Raw genomic sequence first — 18472 nt, forward strand, 5'->3', positions numbered from 1 at the left:
AAAAACTAAAAACGCAGCTAGGGCTGCCTCATTCAGTCATTCACGAAATAAACAAAGAGAATTGCGGCTGATGCTCATGGAGAACTAAAAACCCTAGGTTGAACCATCGGTGACGGAAACTTCAATTGTGTATTCCCGAGGTTCGAATTCTAATAATAATTTCTTTCATATTTCTATTGCTTTCTTATTTTGGTTTCGTATTTCCTTGATTATCTTATACACAAATTCGTTATTTGATGCTTAATTTGTTTCGTTTTTGTGCCGTCGAAATTATTTGAATTCATTCAATGCTTGTTTAAAATTATTCGAATAGAAACTGATATAGACTATGGCGCTTAGCAATAGGGCTTGCCGAATTTTGATATGATATCAGCCGTTTTCTTAGTGTTGCTTGTTCACTGCCCACGGTTGGGTTGAACAAATTATTTGCTTAATCGAATTAAATTCTATGAACCTCAAAGTTAAATTGGTCAAATTTGAGTTTTTTCTCTTATAATTTAGGACGGGAGGAGTACATGTAACACATCACAATATTAATCATCTCCTCTATTTCCAATGTCCCTAAAAATCCAATCTTCTAACTCCTTATTTCATTAATATAAATACAAGGCTTCATTCGTTTTCTTGTGCACTTCATAGAAATAAAAAAACACGACAACTATAAACAAGAACTTGGATTCTCAAAACCCAAACTCAAATCCAAATTAACCAAGCTTTTCCTTCAACACCACCTAGTTTCTCAGCTCCAATTCTAACCCTCGTACAAGAGCCTTATGATGAACCACCTCAACCGAATCCAAACCATCAAATCCAAAACAATGTCGTTTGTAATCGAGAATCACACATCATTGTTCAAGCTCCAACTGCATCACAAAATAATGAAAACAATGCTCTGGCAAGTGAAGCCACATAACATAGACTTCGACACTTTGTTAAGGAGCTCGTTCGTGTGTCGGATCTCGATTTACCAGGTCGAAGGCAATTTCATGAAATTGTTAGAAGTATTAGAATGGTGTACGATTCCATCCGTGTTATGACCATGGTGGAAGAAGATAAGGAAGTTGATGTTCATAGCGAAAGAATCAATCTTGAAGTATACGCTATGATGAGATGTCGTGGGTTGGGGCTAAATCGTGACAATAAAATCATTGACATGATTCCTGGTGTTTGCATTGGTGACGTGTTTCTCAATAGAATGAAATTGTTTGTAAGAATAAATAATAAAATCACCTAGATCAATATTATCAACATATCCACCAAAATCCAATTCTATTGAATATTTACCCGATATGATGATAGTGTTGATCTAGGTAATTTTATTATTTATTCTTACAGCCAATTCCATTCTATTGAGAAACACCAGGAATTGTGCCAATGATTTTCTTGTCACGATTTAACACCAACCCACGACGCCTCGTCATAGTAGATACTCAAAGATCGATTCTTTCATTATGAACATCAACTTTCATGGCCATAACATGAATGGAATCGTACACCATTTTAATACTTCTAACAATTTCACGAAATTTCCTTCGACCTGGTAAATCGAGATCCAACACACGAACGAGCTCCTTAACACAGTGTTGAAGTCTATCTTTTGTGGCTTCACTCGCCGGAGCATTGTTGTCATTATTTTGTGATGCATTTGGAGCTTGAACAATGGTGTCTGATTCTGGATCACAAACGATATTGTTTTAGATTTCACGGTTTAGATTCGGTTGAGGTGGTTCATCATAAAGCTCTTGCTTGAGGGTTAGAATTGGAGCTGAGAAACCAAGTGGTGTTGAAGGAAAAACTTGGTTTGAATTTGGGTTTGGGTTTTGGGAATCCATGTTGTTGTTTATATTTGTTGTGTTTTTTTTATTTCTATGAAGTGCATAAGAAAACGAATGAAGCCTTGTATTTATATTAATGAAATAAGGAGTTAGAAAGATTGGATTTTTAGGGACATTGGAAATAGAGGAGATAATTAGTAATAGTATTGTGATGTGTTGCATGTACTCCGCGTCCCAAATTATAAGAGAAAAAAAAATTCAAATTTGACCAATTTAACTTTGAAGTTCCAGAAATACCCTTAGTTATAGTTTTCCAAAACAATTCTATTATTTACTATGGTTTACTGATACTCGTACTCCGATATTGAAATTTATTATAGTCGGTCACTTCTTGTTATTGCAATTGAAATGAAGGAATGACTTAATGGTATTATTGAACAAATTCAATTGGTTCTTTATACTCTTAGAAAATGAATGAGATATATCTAATTCATTTTCTAATATATTCAATAATATTAATTTATCAAAAAAAAATCAATAATAATAAAATCATGTTTTGTTCTCTTGACCCAAAAAAAAATCATATTTTTCTTATAAAAATTGAAATTAATTTGATTTTTTGTTTAAAAAAACAGATTAATTTGTAAGCATTATAATTTTTTTTTTACAAATAGATAATCAATATGAAACAAACACACACTAAGGTTTTGTTTGAAGGTGCTAAAAATTTGAGTTTATGACTTATTTATAGCTTATAAGCTCATTTTCAAAAATAAAATCTATTTGGTAACTTTTTCCGTTACAAGTTATAACTTATTTTTACTATCTTATAGGTTATTTTCTTATAAACTAATTCAATTAACTTATAGATTAAAACTTAGAGTTTTTTTGATCTGCAAAATGTATCGGACATAACGGTACATGATAGAGCAATACATGAAAAACTTTAAGGAAAAGAGTTAATGTGTGATTGACTGGGGTCTAAAAGAGACAAGTTTAACTAAAATATAGAATCTACATTTAACTAAGGGCTGGATTTTTAGCTTTTTTAAGTTAAGTGTTGGGAATGTGAAATTTTTAGCAGCCATATATGCTTGAGTTGCAGGAGAGCTTGAAAATAATTGATCTTCTATTGAACATTGTCTCATGTGAGGTAAAGATTTTCTCGATAAAAGTATTGGTTAATCCAATCCTTCAAGTGGATTTGGATTTTGTCTTTGAGTAGTATTTCTCAGCTTAAGTTGTCCTGTTCCGAATTCTTCACAAGTTCTAGAATTTGAGCTAAAAATTGAGTCTAACTCTTCAAGTTCTTTGAGTCCAACTCTTCAAGTTCTCGGCTTAAGTTGTCTTGACCTCTATCTTCACTTTACCTCTTTCTGATTGTGATGACCTCTGTATGAGGAATTTGATTAAGTTAGTTCGATAACACTTAAGCCAATACCTCGGTTACTGTATATAAAATGCCGACATATCTACCAATTGAGCTAAACTCGTGAGGACGGGGCATACCTTTTTAATTTTATCTTTTTTATTAAAGATAAAATTAACAAAATGATTAATTTGCCTCCTTATAAAAATGTCACTTGAAATTGAATCTTTAATCATAAATAAATAGTACCTAGATAGACGGGGGATCACTTGAAATTCAAATAAACAAAAGCACATATACAATTACCAATGAATTAGCCTATATTGAATTGACATTGATGTAACTAGAGCTGTCAAAACGGGCGGCCCGGCCCGGTCGGGCTTCGGGCCGGGCTAAAAAGCCCGGATAAAAAACGGGCTACCAAAATTAGTGCCCGAGCCCGGCCCGGTACGGGTTGTCGGGCTGGCCCGGTGTATTTTGTAACGACCCAAATTTATTATTCACTATTTAAGTGTTTAATTATTTGGTGATGTGGTTTTTAAGTAAGATAGTAACTTTAAGAATATTTATCGAGAGTTTTAGTTAACGCGCGAGTTAGTGAGAGTTAACGCGAGTTGGGCCAAGTTAGTGGGCTTGAGGCCCATTGGGCCTTGTGGACTTGTGAAGGGGGGGCGCTATTTAGCCCTTGAAGTGAGAGAAAGTCTCACTTTTTGGTTGTTCTTGGAGAGAGCTAGAGAGAAGGAAGAGAAGAGGAGAGCTAGGGCAAGCTTGGAGGAGAGATTCGAGGAGCAATCTTCGTGAGTTCGTCGATCTAAGGTAAGAGAGTAGATTTCATATTCGTGGGTGACTCGAGGAAGGGGAGAATGTCGATTTCTCCTCACCCGAACTTCCTCCACCCCATTTTCGTTTTAGCTTAGATCGGATTTTCTTGATGGAAATCGTTCCTAAGGTTCTTAATATGTTTAACATGCTTTTAACATGATTAATGAATGGATTTAATGGGTAAAAAACGAGTTTATGAAAGATTAAACTCAAGAACTTTGTGTTCTTGAGAGTTTTTGTGAAAAAGTGTTCAATCTTTACTTTTTCGATGTTTATGATGTAGATCTGAGAAATGAACTGTCCTTTTGTGTTTATCCATGTTTGTTATGCTTGAATACAAACTCTTTTGGGATTTATAACATGAAAAATGGGATTTTTGGGCGTTTTTGTGTAGAAAACGCAAGTATTTCGCCCCAGGCGCAAGAATTTTCGCCTGAAACGGCAGAACAGAGAGTAACCAGTCTTTCAGCAGTTTTTCCGCCCCAGGCGTAAATATTTCCGCCTCAGGCGAAATATTCCGCCCCAGGCGTAAATATTTCCGCCCCAGGCGAAAATACTGCAGATTTCACAATTTTCATCTGCTATCTTCCTTTGCATGTAGTTTCAAATCAGTGTTTTATTCTTACATGATTGTTGATGCATGTTGATGCTTATAATGCTCATTGCTAATCGTTAATTGATTGTTAATCATGTATGAAGTATAAATGAAGTATATTAAGGTGTTAATCAACTTAATAAAGAAGGATATTAGAATTATATTATTCTAATAAAGACGTATATTAAGGTATAGTGTTATCTTAATAAAGAAGTAATGTTGGATAGTGTTCCACATTAGTAAAGGAAGAGCTTAATGCTAATTAAAATGATTGTGAGTGAATTCATGAAAAACATATACATGCATTCATGAATATATGTGATATTGGATATTCCAATAAAGAAGGATATCGGATTATATTTATCCGATAAAGAAAGATATTAGAGGTGAGATACTCTAATAAAGAAGATGGTACCACATGCATTAGAGGTGTCTAGAGGACATAGCATGAATGTGAAGCATTAGATTGCATTAGGGATTATGTGTGCATTTTACGATAAATGATGTTTGACACGTACTTGGTAAATGTTGATTGTTAATCCGTATGTGAGGAGCAGAGTCCGTCATGACTATAAAATGAACAACGCAGGGTCCGTCATGACCATAATCTGAACAATGTATTTGTGGTGTTAGATTATATTAGGAACTTTATGTATATTCCTATTTGTAATTGAGTTATGTGATATTTGTTGATGTTTTGGTATTGTCCGAGACGACGTGAAACTATATGTTTGGTGCATTTTGTGGATGATTGATTATGTGATAATTGTTGACGTATAAGTGGTGTTTGAATTATAATTTGTCTGGTAGATTATAATGGAATGATAGATGTTGGTGAATATGTATAGATGTATGATATATGCATGAATATTGAGAAGTGTTTAAGTACCCTTTACTTACGCTTATATTTTGAGTATGTTGTCTAACTCTCTTTTATGTGTTATGTGCTGGACCGTTGGGGGTCCAGATTTTACAGGATTTTGTGGTATTCGATGTCGAGTCGTCGGTGAAGCTCCGCTCTGATTGTGACACGGGAAAAGGGGTTGTATATAGTATATAGAGTCATTCATGACTCATGTATTTAGATTGGAAAAATGTATCTTTTATAAGGGAATTTATATCGTATAAAACGAGTTTTTATTAAATAATCATGTTAGTATTATTATGTAAAGAGGAGTGTAATATCTAGAACTAATATTCTATAACTTAAATTGCAATTTTCCGTTGCGTATTTTGAAAAAGATTTTACTAAAGGTAGAAATATTTAATTAATGGGTTTGAGTGTTACATATTTTTAATTTTTGTTTTTTTTACTTCTAGTGCTCAAACTCAACATTATAAATAAGATTAATAATTCTCGCGTGTCCTATTTTTACTCATCTGCTACTTATATTATATATATATATATATATATATATATATATATATATATATAATAATCCTCGCGCGCCTTATTTTTACTCATCCGCTACCTACGAGTTTCTCGCGCCCAATTTTGACGCATCCGCTACTTACGAGTTTCTCACGCGTTATATTTTTACTTATCCGCTATATACGAGTTTTTCGCGTGTTTGCTTCCTTGTTAAAACGAACATTCAAACAGTTTTCTTAAACGAATAAAACACAAAATTGTCCTGAGATTTACTAGTTGATCTCGCGAGTTTAAATACTTAAACTAGCGGTTGTTTACCAAATTTCCACGTAAACAGCGCCTTATTTTTACTCATCCGCTACCTACGAGTTTCTCGCGCCCAATTTTGACGCATCCGCTAGTTACGAGTTTCTCACGCGTCATATTTTTACTCATCCGCTACGTACGAGTTTCTGGCACGCCCTATTTTTATTCATCCTCTACGTACGAGTTTCTCGCGCGTCATATTTTTACTCATCCGTTACCTACGAGTTTCTTGGGTGCCCTATTTTTACTCACCCACTACTTAAGTAGCAGACGGTGTTTTATAATTTATATTACAAACTAAGTTCAAATCATCTAAAACAAATTATTTATATTTATTTTTAATTTTAATTTTTTCGGGCTTGCGGGCCGCCCGCGGCCCATTCGGGCTAGCCCATATTTTAATCGTGCCGGCCCATTCGGGCTAGCCCATTTTGACAGCTCTAGATGTAACGGTAGAAATTATTCAACCGACTATTTGATGGAAAAAAACCATCCCCACCTAATTCTTGGTGCCCATGGCGCGCTTTATGTTCATTTCAAGCCTATCAGATTGTCTAAAGATATGTCAATTTTATGCAGCTCTGTTTCTAAGGTTTTGGTGACTTATGGGGACTTTAAAATTTGGGTCTAACTATTAAATAGTATAAAAAAATTGAATTGTTAATAAACATTAAATTTTGTATTTAATATCAAAATACTCGTACAAAACAATTCCTACGAGCAATTTTAGATACAAATTCAATAATATTTGTTTCTATATCAATATGTTCTATCATATCTTTCTCAATACATAAAATGGCTAGACCATTTAACCTTTCTTGTGACATTGATGATCTCAAGTAGTTTTTCAATAATTTTAGCTTTGAAAAACTTCTTTATGCACAGCAGATGCAACAGTCACATACATAGTTAAGAAAATTCGATAAGCAATTGCAATATTTGAATAACATAAATAAGCAAATCTTATATATTTATAAAAGAAGCAAATCTTAAAAAATTCTAAGCAAAAATATTTTTTTGACACGTTCAAAACAAAGATATAAACAATAATTTTCTAACAATTTATTATTATAAATATAATTGTAACATATATTTAAATTTAAAATCTTCACAAGATATTTAGACATATTATTTTAAATTTTCACAAGAATTTTGATATTTATTTATTTTATATTATTGACATATATAATATATATATCCCTAAAAAGAAAATTGGGGGCCGTAATACTTGGGGGCCTAGGGCCGTCGCCCTCCTCGCCCCCGCCAGATACAGCACTGATTTTATGGTACACAATTGTAATAATTTTTTTTTTCACTACCAGTTGAATCTGATTTGGGGGTCAGTTCTGGCATTAAGTGGTTTCAGCCCCCTCTCAATCGTAGTTGCGGGGGATCGACAATTGTAATAAATTTTACATACATATAAGTTAAATTTATGTTAAATCTCACCCCGAATCAGATTAAATTGGTAGTGAAAGTAAAATAAATAAAATATAATGAAATTTATTGATTCAAGGATAAAAAAACATATTTAAACATAATATAAAATTATGTTATCTGTGCACATTAGACAAAATCAATTTATGCACATCATACAAAACCAAAAAAGAAATTAATAAAATTGTGTACGAGACATTTGCTTTATTCCCTTGTGCAAGTCTCTTGAAGCATCATAAATTCATAATGGATTATAAAAGTGCTATTTGTTTGCTTTGTTTATAGATAGATGTGGGTAGATGAGATGCCCTTTGGAGTGGCCTAAGATTCCTTCTGCTTAGCTTTGGACAGCCTTCCACGCCCATATTCATGAGACACCCTCCCCTTCCCTCCCTCCCTCAATACATAATAATGTAGGAGCTTATAAAAAAAAAAAATATGTAGGAGCTACATTATAGGTGTGGTGTGGTGTAGCCTACATATGTACCCTTTACTTTATCCTAAAATGCCACATATATCACCACCACAATTGATTCTAGTGTAAAATCACAATCCTATTCGATTCAAAAATAGTCCCTAATAAGAACTAAAACGTCTCTAAAGATAGATCAAATTAGACCTAATTGCATATTTAGTCCCTTATGTTTATTTTAGGTTTCAATTTGGTCTCTTATGTTTAAAAAGTTTCAAGTTGGTTCTTTATGTTATTGATTTCAACATAAGTTGGTCCTTTTCGTTAAATTTTGAGTTAATTTTTTCTAACTTTTTGTTAAATTTTGAGTTAATTTCTTCTAAAACTTTCACATAGTACTCTCCTAAGTGGTCCACGTTCGCAAATTCATTAGACAAGTCGACGATTTAAACAAAAATTTGACGAAAAAGACCAAATTGAAACTTTTTAAACATAAGAGACCAAATTGAAACCTAAAATAAACATAAGGGGCCAAATATACAATTAAGCCATCAAATTATTCAAAGATTTTATTTTGAAATAGACTTTTTAAGTTAGATAATATCTAGTCCACAAGTCATAACTCAACTGATAAAAAAATGCTGAAATTGTTAGGTCAGACGTCATTACCAAAGTATGAACCCCAACTCCTTCACTTGTGTGAGTTTATGATGATTTTTTCATTTCGTCTGTATCTAAAAAAGAGTTACATATCATGCATCCATGTCATACAAATAGTGCAGAGGAAGAAGAAGAAGTCTGTACTGGGAGGAAGAAGATGAAGAAATTGAAATAAAAATTTGTTGGTGATGGTGCACTCTTAGATCTGGTTGACATGCAAAATCTAATGGTTGCTTTTCTTTCAAAAATCCAATGGTTAAGATTAAAAAATATATTGTGGTATATGGTGGACCACCTTCAATGTTGATCCACCTAATACATTTGTGGTTGATAAATTAATGGAAGGGACCAAAATGACTAACGAATATGTCTTTAAGGGACCAATCCGGATTTTTTTTGTCTTTAAGGGACCATTGTGAAACCTAAAATGTATTTAAGGGACCATTTAACTAATTAAGCCTAATCTTATTGTAACACTAAGACATTTAAATAACCATATAGAGTATTTCGTTAACGATAAAAATTGTCAAGCAACGATATGAATTAAGTTCATTCATGTGTCATCTTTTGTTTGTGAGCGGCTAGGAGCAGCTCATTGTCTATACACATCTTGTGGACCGACAATCACTCCCCTCTCTCGTTAGTCATTAACAACACATGCCTATCAGCTTCTGTCTGGTTCGTTAAGAACCACATCATATTGAGAAAAATCAAGCAAAAGAATAGGGACTAATTTAGCTTATAAGAGAATCAAGCAATATAGCATATCTATTTGCAGAAAAATCTGTACTTAAAAGAATAGGGACTAATTTTATAAAATACAGTCTTGTGAGCTTTGAAACTATCCTCAAGTCCGATAATAATAAAAGGGAAAATTGAACTATACTTATCATTTGACCATAGGATTTCTATACAACTTTTGGTATGTTATAATAACAAACTAACTTAATCTTAATCAAATTTATGTGTTTGATATTCAATAGCTCTTGATCTGATTTTAGGCAACTAATTATCCACATACTTGTATGATGACAAAACATTGTCATTTTTGAAATGACTCATTTTTAGACTTATGAGAGCATAAACCTATGAAAGTCCGAGTCGCTCATCCTTGTAACCCTCTTTCAATATCCGAAATCAACCATACATGCCATGAAGTGCCGCCACTTTCTCCACTACTTATTTTCATGTAATTGATCAATTTTTAAACAAGCATTCAAAGCATATTATAACAGAACTTCCCATCATACATCCACCATCATAATGTAATCTCGTTATCTCGATAATATATGTGATCAATGAAATATACCTTAACTCAAAAACGAAAATAGGATTGCATTAAGCACCAAACCTCCCAAATATATAACATAGTGAAAAAGGTCCTCTTGTTAATCTAATTATAGAGCTGTAATTATATAGCAGCAAGCATTAGGTGATAATTGAAAGCAAGTGTTAATTGCATAAAGAAAAACACATCAATACAGTCATTATACCATACATAAAATGGTTGAATCACTTGTTTTTCCTTCATTCCGAAGCACACTTACATATATTCTACACCATACATATAGGGGGAAAAGGCAACTTAAATCATAGAATTACCATATTAAGAAAACTTTTTCCCACATTAACTTCAGACATAAAAAGCCTGCCTGGTTAACAACTCAACCTTGAAAGGTGGGATTCATTAGAAAGTTCCCAACACCTGTGATAGGACCACTAATTTAGGTGCCCAACCTCTAAGAGTTTATGTTAAGAAAAATTCTAGAAATACCCTTTGTATTAGTTGTTATGTTATTAGTTTGTTTTCTGTTTTAAAAAGTTAGTTACCAAGGTAGTTAGGGGTTGTTAGCTGACCTTGGTTTTAGGAGTCAGTTACTAAAAGACCTCCCTTATGGCCCTATTCCCTTGTACAGAAAGTCTCCTCCCCCTTTAGAAGGATCTTTTTCTTTAGGCTTTTGTTTAGTGATGGGAATCACCAGTAGTGGGGAGTATCTTCCTCAGTGTATCTTATCTTTTCTTTTCAAATTTAATAAACTCCGGGGACGAATAATTCTCCTTCACCCAATCTGTTCCAGTTCTTATCAAAGGGAACCGTAACAATCTGTTATTGTCCCCTAGTTTCTATCCTCCAACCAAAGCTTCAATCATCTCTCTAGAGTCTCTCCACATCTATGGGACGATGGTCTCATAATCAATCTAAAAGGATGACAGCCTGCTATTACAGAACTGCACATCTAGTGAACTACGGTTGAACAAAGTTACTCTATGTATAAGAATATGTTGCTATATGAATCTAAATAATTCAACAATGATTGAAATCATAAAAGCAATACAAACAATCATAATGAAATAAAACAAAAACTTGAATAGCTCAGCACCTAAGAATTCCTTCTCATCAACTAGCTTTCACAATAAGACATCATCCTGCATTTTTGGGCCAATTCACAAAAAAGAGAAAATCAATAAAGACAATTGCTTGAGTGGCAGTTAAGGCAACAACTAGCTTTCACATTTAGTGACTAGGGTCATTAAGTTCATCCAACGTTTTACTCTATGGTCATTGAGGCATCTATGATCCACCCGTTACAAAATTTATAAAACAAAGTATATTCATCGATTCCAACGGTCAAATTTTGGGTTACTACTAGTAGGGCAATATACTCCACCCTTTTTTATTCATATAATGAAAAACAATTCCGTATTATTTTAGGTTTTTATACCCTTTAAAATTTTGATTTACTAAATTGAAAATTCACTTTTTTTCTCAAGCAAGCAGAAGATAGAATGTTCTTGAATAATCAAGAATGAGAATAATGGGTAATGTTCTATTGTTTTTCAAGCAGAAAGTTGAATGTACTTGAATAATTATAAATAAAAAATGGGTATCCCAAGTATCAAACTATCAAAGCAAATATATTGAAATGAAAGTTCGAAAATTACCACATAGCAAACAAAAAAGTTAATCTTTCAAAATATTGCAATCAAAGTACCAAAATTACCTAGGCAAACAAAAAGAGTAGCAAACAAGGGTCTTGGGACAAAACATATTTGCTCAATTATTAAGTTTCTTTTGTTCTTATCAAGATGAAGATTGCATATTTTTCAATCAAGGATGAGAAAATGGGTATCTTAACATGCATGAATGCATATATGTGTGGAAAGAAAGTTCCAAAAATTACCATAGCAAACAAACTTTCAGGGTTCTCGGCACAGAGCATACCTGTTACATAATAATATTGTCTGAAAGAATTGTCATCACTCACAACAAGTTTGTAGGCTGCATACCAGAGAGACTATACCAAAGAGTTAGTTTCTTTGTACTTTCCTTTAGTTGATTCGTTTCTTCCTTGAAATATTCTCTTGAAACCCTTATCAATAGGCTATGAAATTTTATATTAAAATTGCATTTAAGGCAATAACCAGCTTTCACATTAAGGCATCAATCATCCAGCGTTTTTGGGCCACCAAGGCAATCCCTTGCAAAAACCATGGAACAAAGAATATCCATCTTACTGTCAAATTTGGAGTTAGTGAGCTCATGTATACCATACCAACTAGTGACAGTTTCACAATTACGGTCATAAAAAGACAATAAAATTCATATTAAAATAGCTCTGCTTTGAAAGCCACCATCCAATTTTTCCACAATGTGCTTCGAAAGCATTCATAATGCATTTTCCTTTGAAGGTCATTGAAGCATCCATCCCTTACAAAACTTATGAAACATTAGGGACAAGGGTCATTAAGTTCATAATGCAAAATCACTTCTAATTGCAGTTACAAAATTGAATTTAGGGACTAAGGGTCACCAAAGCAGAATATATATCTATTCATGCATTATTATGAATAAACATTCTTTTCTTTTTTTTTAATAGAAAAGGGGACACCGATAGAGACAATTCATCGAGTAGCAATTAAGGCAACAACTAGCCTTTTCACATTCGGGGACTAGAGTCAAGTAATGTATACAACATTTTTTGGGCATCAACAAAGCATTCATAATGCATTTTCAACAAAGGTCATTGAAGCATTCATCCCTTACAAAACATATGAAACATTAGGGACAAGGGTCATTAAGTTCATAATGCAAAATTACTTTTAATTGCAGTTGCAAAATTGAATTTTGGGACTAAGTGTCAACAAAGCAGAATATATCCATTCATGCATTATTGTGAATAAAAAAAAAAAAAAAAAGAACACCGATAGAAACAGTTGCTTGAGTAGCAATTAAGACAACAACTAGCTTTTCCACATTCAAGGACTAGAGTCATTAAGTAATTTATCAAGCATTTTTTGGGCATCAAGAAATCCAATCCCTTACAAAATTTGAAGGGTCAATTTTTTCGAAGATTAAAGGTTTCTGAATAATCAAGAAGCCCGTCGTCGTTCCCAACAAGTATCGATTATGAATCAAATAGGGCAAATATGTTGGAATGAAAATTTCAAAAACGTGTGAAACTCCATTATCGTAACAGACAAAAAACTGTCTATTGAAATGTTGGTACACCAAACAGGATCTTGGAACAGAACACTTTCACACTTAAGGTTTTTTTTTTTTTTTCTCAAGCATAAGATTGAATGTTCTTGAATGATCAAGAATGAGAAAAATGGGTAAAGTTATACCATTTTTCAAGCAAAAGATTGATGAATGTTGTGTTAATATTGAAGAATGAGAAAATGAATCATAATGCCAAATTAATCACGTTCAAGTTGTTTAAAATGATGCCAAATTAGAAAACTGAAAAATGAGAATTTGACCTTTGCTCACAATTGTTTAATATCTTGTATGAGTAGTTAAGGTAACTTAATGATGGACATTATGTAGGTTCACATTCTGTTTTCCCATCAAACCTAAGGGTGACAACTGATAACTCAATCAAACTCATTATCCACTAAACACTATGCTTTGCACCAAACGAAAAATGCCAAGGAACAAAGTTAGAGTAACTACCTGATAATAATTCATATTATAATTGGAATTATCAGCCCCATAAAAGGATCCACCATGTGATTGAGAATTTTCAAAAGCAGTGGTTTTCAAGTCTTCCTCTGCAACCATAATTAGAAAGGGGAAAAAAAGTGAAGAGAAACGTAGGTGTGCTGAAAGTTTCATACACTGAACAATAAAGGAAACACTAGACAGCTTAAGTCATAAAATAATAATTAATTAATTAACAAAACCATGAACATAGACTTTTCCAATTGAGAGCCCTTCATATGAAAATGATTATGTTCCTCCACCAAATAAAAATATCTGAAGAGAACTGCAGTTCTACATGGCAGATGTGACTTACACTAACTTATTTTAATAAAATAAAAATCTTTCCGAAAAGGATTTAGTAAAATTACTTGGTTTATGAACCATTAACCACTCTACTTGGTTTATGTTAAAAACAATGTTAAAAAGTGGTCATTAAGTAATCACTTGAGTAGTTAGATCTTTCTAAAACCGGCAAAACCTTCCCGAAATATGGTTAGGTGTATAATCTTACACGTTTAATAACAGCAGAAACTAACTACACACTGAGGTTCACTATGCAATTATAATGGTAATGCTATCCCACTATAATAAAAACACACAAAAATGCTAGTACTCGAAGTATTCCTCAACGAGAAGTGGCATTTGAAGAGTCACTTGCTAATAAATAGCATTCAATTTGTATCATTTTCCTCTATTTTTTTAACCATGCCATATAGAAATCCAAGAAAAAGTTTACCAGGTTCCGTAGACAGTGCAATTCGGTCCTTCAATATTACAAGTTCTGTTGAAAGTTCTTCAGAACCCAAAAGTTTTAGATACTCCATTGTGGTCAGCAACCCTTGACTTGCTAAGATTTCAGCATATTTCTCAACAAGCTTGCACAGAGAGGCACTAAAGCGCTTCTGCCCAGTTGCCAAGGCAAGAACAATAGTTTTTTTTCCATCAAATCCTAACAATATGCATAATTGTCAGTTGTCAAGTACTATTGGTAAGTGGGAGGTTTATATTATAGTTATACATATTTACACGTAATAAGAGTATCAATCTTACCTGAAGAATGTCAAAATAAGATTTCCCCAGCACAAATCTAGACTCAAGCACAAATTGTGGAAAAGCAGCAAATTTTAAAAATTTAATATATATTATGTACCAAATTTTTTTTTAAAAAATTCAATATATATTAAATCTTTTATGGTTTCAATAACTACTGAATATTTGGAATTTACATGGGATATAATAGACAAAATATAACCTTAAATTATCAAAACGACAAGGAATTTGAAACAAATTTTTTTTTTCTAAAACGACAAATTAAAAGAAATGGAGGGAGTATAAAACAAAGAGTTGCAGCTAATGTATTGCCTGCCCCTGTGAGTTTTGAAGCAAGTGTGTTGCAAAGCATAGTCCATTCATCTCTGAGCAAACTGTTAACATGTGAAGACAAAAATTATAATAGCTTACTATTAAAATACCCAATCATCAAAATTTATGTCCCGTTGGGGATTTTATAGTTTATGCTAAGAAAAAAATACTATAACATAATATTTAACATTCTTATTATTCTAACATCAATAGATAAAAGTGTATCACACAATATTTAATTATCTTGTTCGTTTTATCTCAAGAATACTCTGAGGCAAGCCAGTCTCAGAGCGCCTGCTACTGCGTACTTTGGATAATGTCTGTTTCCGCCTGGGCTCACATTTCTGATTAACTGAATGGATTCTAAATTGAATCCGATATTTCCTGATTGACATAACTAACTAATAATTCTAAATTCTCCTGCCCATTGAGTCCCTTCCCGGGGTATATCTAACTGTCCTGATATTCCTGATCTAATTCCTGAGTTTAATTGATTTTGAGGCATGTGAGGGAACCATAATTCGTGTAATTCAGTTACTTGTTAATTTATAAAACAAATTCTATGTTGCTGATACATAAGCTGAAAGGTTTTACCAAATGTCTCAGGTTGCACCGGCTCATAGGACTTATGCACCGATTCATGCAACCTAGGTTTTCAGAAAAACAAGTCTGGGCTCCATGTGTCGTCTCAAACACCATTGCACTGATGCAAAACCTACCCAGGACCAGTTTGAACCGATTCATCCGTATGATGCTCCGATGCATCGTTCCCAGGTTTATAATGAAGGAAACGTTGCACTGGCTCGTGCACCTGCATTTTACATAAATTCCATCTACAATTCAGCTTATAGGTTACAGGGAATTACACGAATCACAGTTACAACAAACATGCAAGGGCTTATTTGAGTTAATTAATTTAGTCAATTCATGAGTTTTGTCCTAAGTTATCCTATCATCCCGATGTTAACATGCATAGTAAAATTTGGGGAAAGCTAATGGAACTACTCTATTACACTGAAGGGTTCTAAGGGAACCCACCTCATAATTGATGAACTTGGTGATGAAACTTTAGCTTCTTATTAATCCAACCAAGAACTTTGAGTAGCCAAATCCACCACTAACTAGTTTACAAATAAAATCTCATTAAACAACCCCTGACTTGCCACGAGAAACAAAAGGTATCAGCACCTCTTCAGGTACATTGCAACTCTCTTGATTTAATTAATTCCAATCACCACTCCATATGAGTACCTCCATTTCCATGCATGTACAACAAAGACTACATTGAACCGAATTTCCAACCTGTTGTTCCAAATTTCCAACTCCCAGCTGCAAACCGAATTTAAATTTGATTGAGAATCTCACTTATATAAACTCTAAAATAGAGAATTGAAAGAAATTGGGACTTTTAACCCATAGCACTAAGGTTCCAGCCAGTTGAGAATCAAAGGGAAAAATAGAGTTTCGCAGCATTCTATATTTGAAGAAAATGAGATTTGGGAAGAGTTTCGACTGGTACAGAGAGGAGGGAAAGGAATAAAATGGGTTTCTTTCTTTTATGTGAGATGGTTACAGTGGAATCTACATGTGTGAGCTTGTAATGAGGATAATAGAAGAAATTTTGGATTTTGCATGCTATGAGGTGGTATTGGCTTCGTTGAACAGAGAAGGGGATAATGGGTTGCTCTCTCTTCAATTCATGACTACTTATACACTCATTTACAAACTAGCTCCAATCTTCTAAATGTTTACTAGCATGTCATTCTTTCTTATTTTCCTCACAAAACAACATTTTATCTTCTAATTGGAGATTCTAATTAATAGATTTTTGAAGAAATTCTAATTAATAAGTTAATATTAATTAGAGTTCGGTTGTTACAGATAAACCATCCACATATTGCATCATGATCTTAAATTTCACCACTTCAATATGACAAAGAGATCACTGCTCACGATCGCTGAAACAATCTGAAAATAGAAATGAATCACAAATGAAAGAGATTTATAAAAAATAAATATCTGATAGGAATTTGACAATTTTTGTTGGATATGAAATTTAAATACTCCCTCCGTCCCTTTTTATAAGAACATTTTCAAAAATCACAGGTATTAAGAAAAGTTGTTGGAGTAATAATTTTGTCATAAAAGTGTGTTACTATTACTAAATTACCCTTGTGTATTAATACATTCATTGTTGATTTTTTATATTCCAAGACAAATTGATAGTATTAATAAGGGGTATGTTTGGAAAAAGTGTAATAAATGCATCTAAACAATTGTAAAGGGTCATATATTTAGGGACACATTTTTTATAAAAGTGTCTTATAATTAGGGACGGGGGAGTATCAACTACCTTTATGTATGGTGATCGGTTCTTCTTAAGGTATTGATACCGTGTACTTTCCCACAAGGAGGTACTACCCACATGAGCAATAACTAAAGCATCAGCCCATTTATTAGCAGATATGCATTGAGAAATTGCCCCCTTGTAGTCCCCAACAACTAAAGCACGCTGTAGCCACATGTTCTATGTTATTAACAGCTGTGTCCTCAAGTCCAATAGCATCGACTTCCTGAGAAAGATCATCACTAACTGTGTCTTTTGTTTCACTTGGTGCGTTAAAACCAAGGTGTGTGAGAAGCTTTGTTCTTGCAGTTCCATCATCTTCAAACATAACCTTCAAAAAGCCGCATGTTTCCCTTTCCTCCTCAGATCTTCCATAACAATAAAAAGAACACAACACATGCAAGAGCCACAGCCTAATTGTTAGACTGACAATCCAACGCAAACAGCATAAAACAATATTGCGCTTCGTGGATAAGAACTTACTCTGATACCTGAGTCTTTTTATCACATAAAACCCTTAATAAAGTTCTTTCCCCATTCTGTATTGCAGCTTCAAATTCAGATGAACAACTCACCAGACCGTCTTCAGTGACCATGTTATGCACATAAACCTGGAAAATTATAAATAAGATAAATTCAACTGAAAGGTTACAGAACATGGACAAAGAAATATACTTAAAGTACTAAAATCTTGCCTCTGAAGCCCCAGCAGGAGAACCTGTAGCACTAGGACGAAATGACACAAGTTTACCTCCAAAGCCAAAAGACACTAGCAGGACGTTTATACCATTTTGGAGCTCTCAGTGGTACTGCACAGAAAGGACATGTGTGTGTCATTTCACCACCAAATGCCACAAAAAAAAAAAAAAAAACCAAAACAAGCATACACCACCAAATGCTTAGAAACAAAATCTACATAGACTGAGCATGGTATATGCAGATGAATTATAAGAAAGTAAATATTATAGTTAGTAACTTATTTGATAGAATTAAATAATTAAAGCATCACCTGCACTAAAATCAGTCTCTCC

General features: G+C 33.4%; 1 long non-coding RNA gene across 7 annotated transcripts; it reads right to left on the reverse strand.

Annotated features, from left to right (window-relative positions):
- Positions 1–10233: 10233 nt before the first annotated feature.
- Positions 10234–18054, reverse strand: LOC123902147. 7 transcript variants are annotated; one of them, XR_006807501.1, is made up of 8 exons: positions 17925–18054; positions 17448–17809; positions 16346–17062; positions 16133–16248; positions 14469–15156; positions 13703–13800; positions 11972–12466; positions 10234–11175 (listed from the first exon to the last, which is right to left on the reverse strand). It is a non-coding gene; the product is annotated as an uncharacterized LOC123902147 (long non-coding RNA). The 7 variants fall into 7 exon arrangements; XR_006807500.1 differs by having other exon boundaries at positions 16133–16423; XR_006807499.1 differs by having other exon boundaries at positions 16133–17052.
- Positions 18055–18472: the final 418 nt, after the last annotated feature.

Source organism: Trifolium pratense, linkage group LG1 (genome assembly GCF_020283565.1).
Source record: "Trifolium pratense cultivar HEN17-A07 linkage group LG1, ARS_RC_1.1, whole genome shotgun sequence".
NCBI lineage: Eukaryota > Viridiplantae > Streptophyta > Magnoliopsida > Fabales > Fabaceae > Trifolium > Trifolium pratense.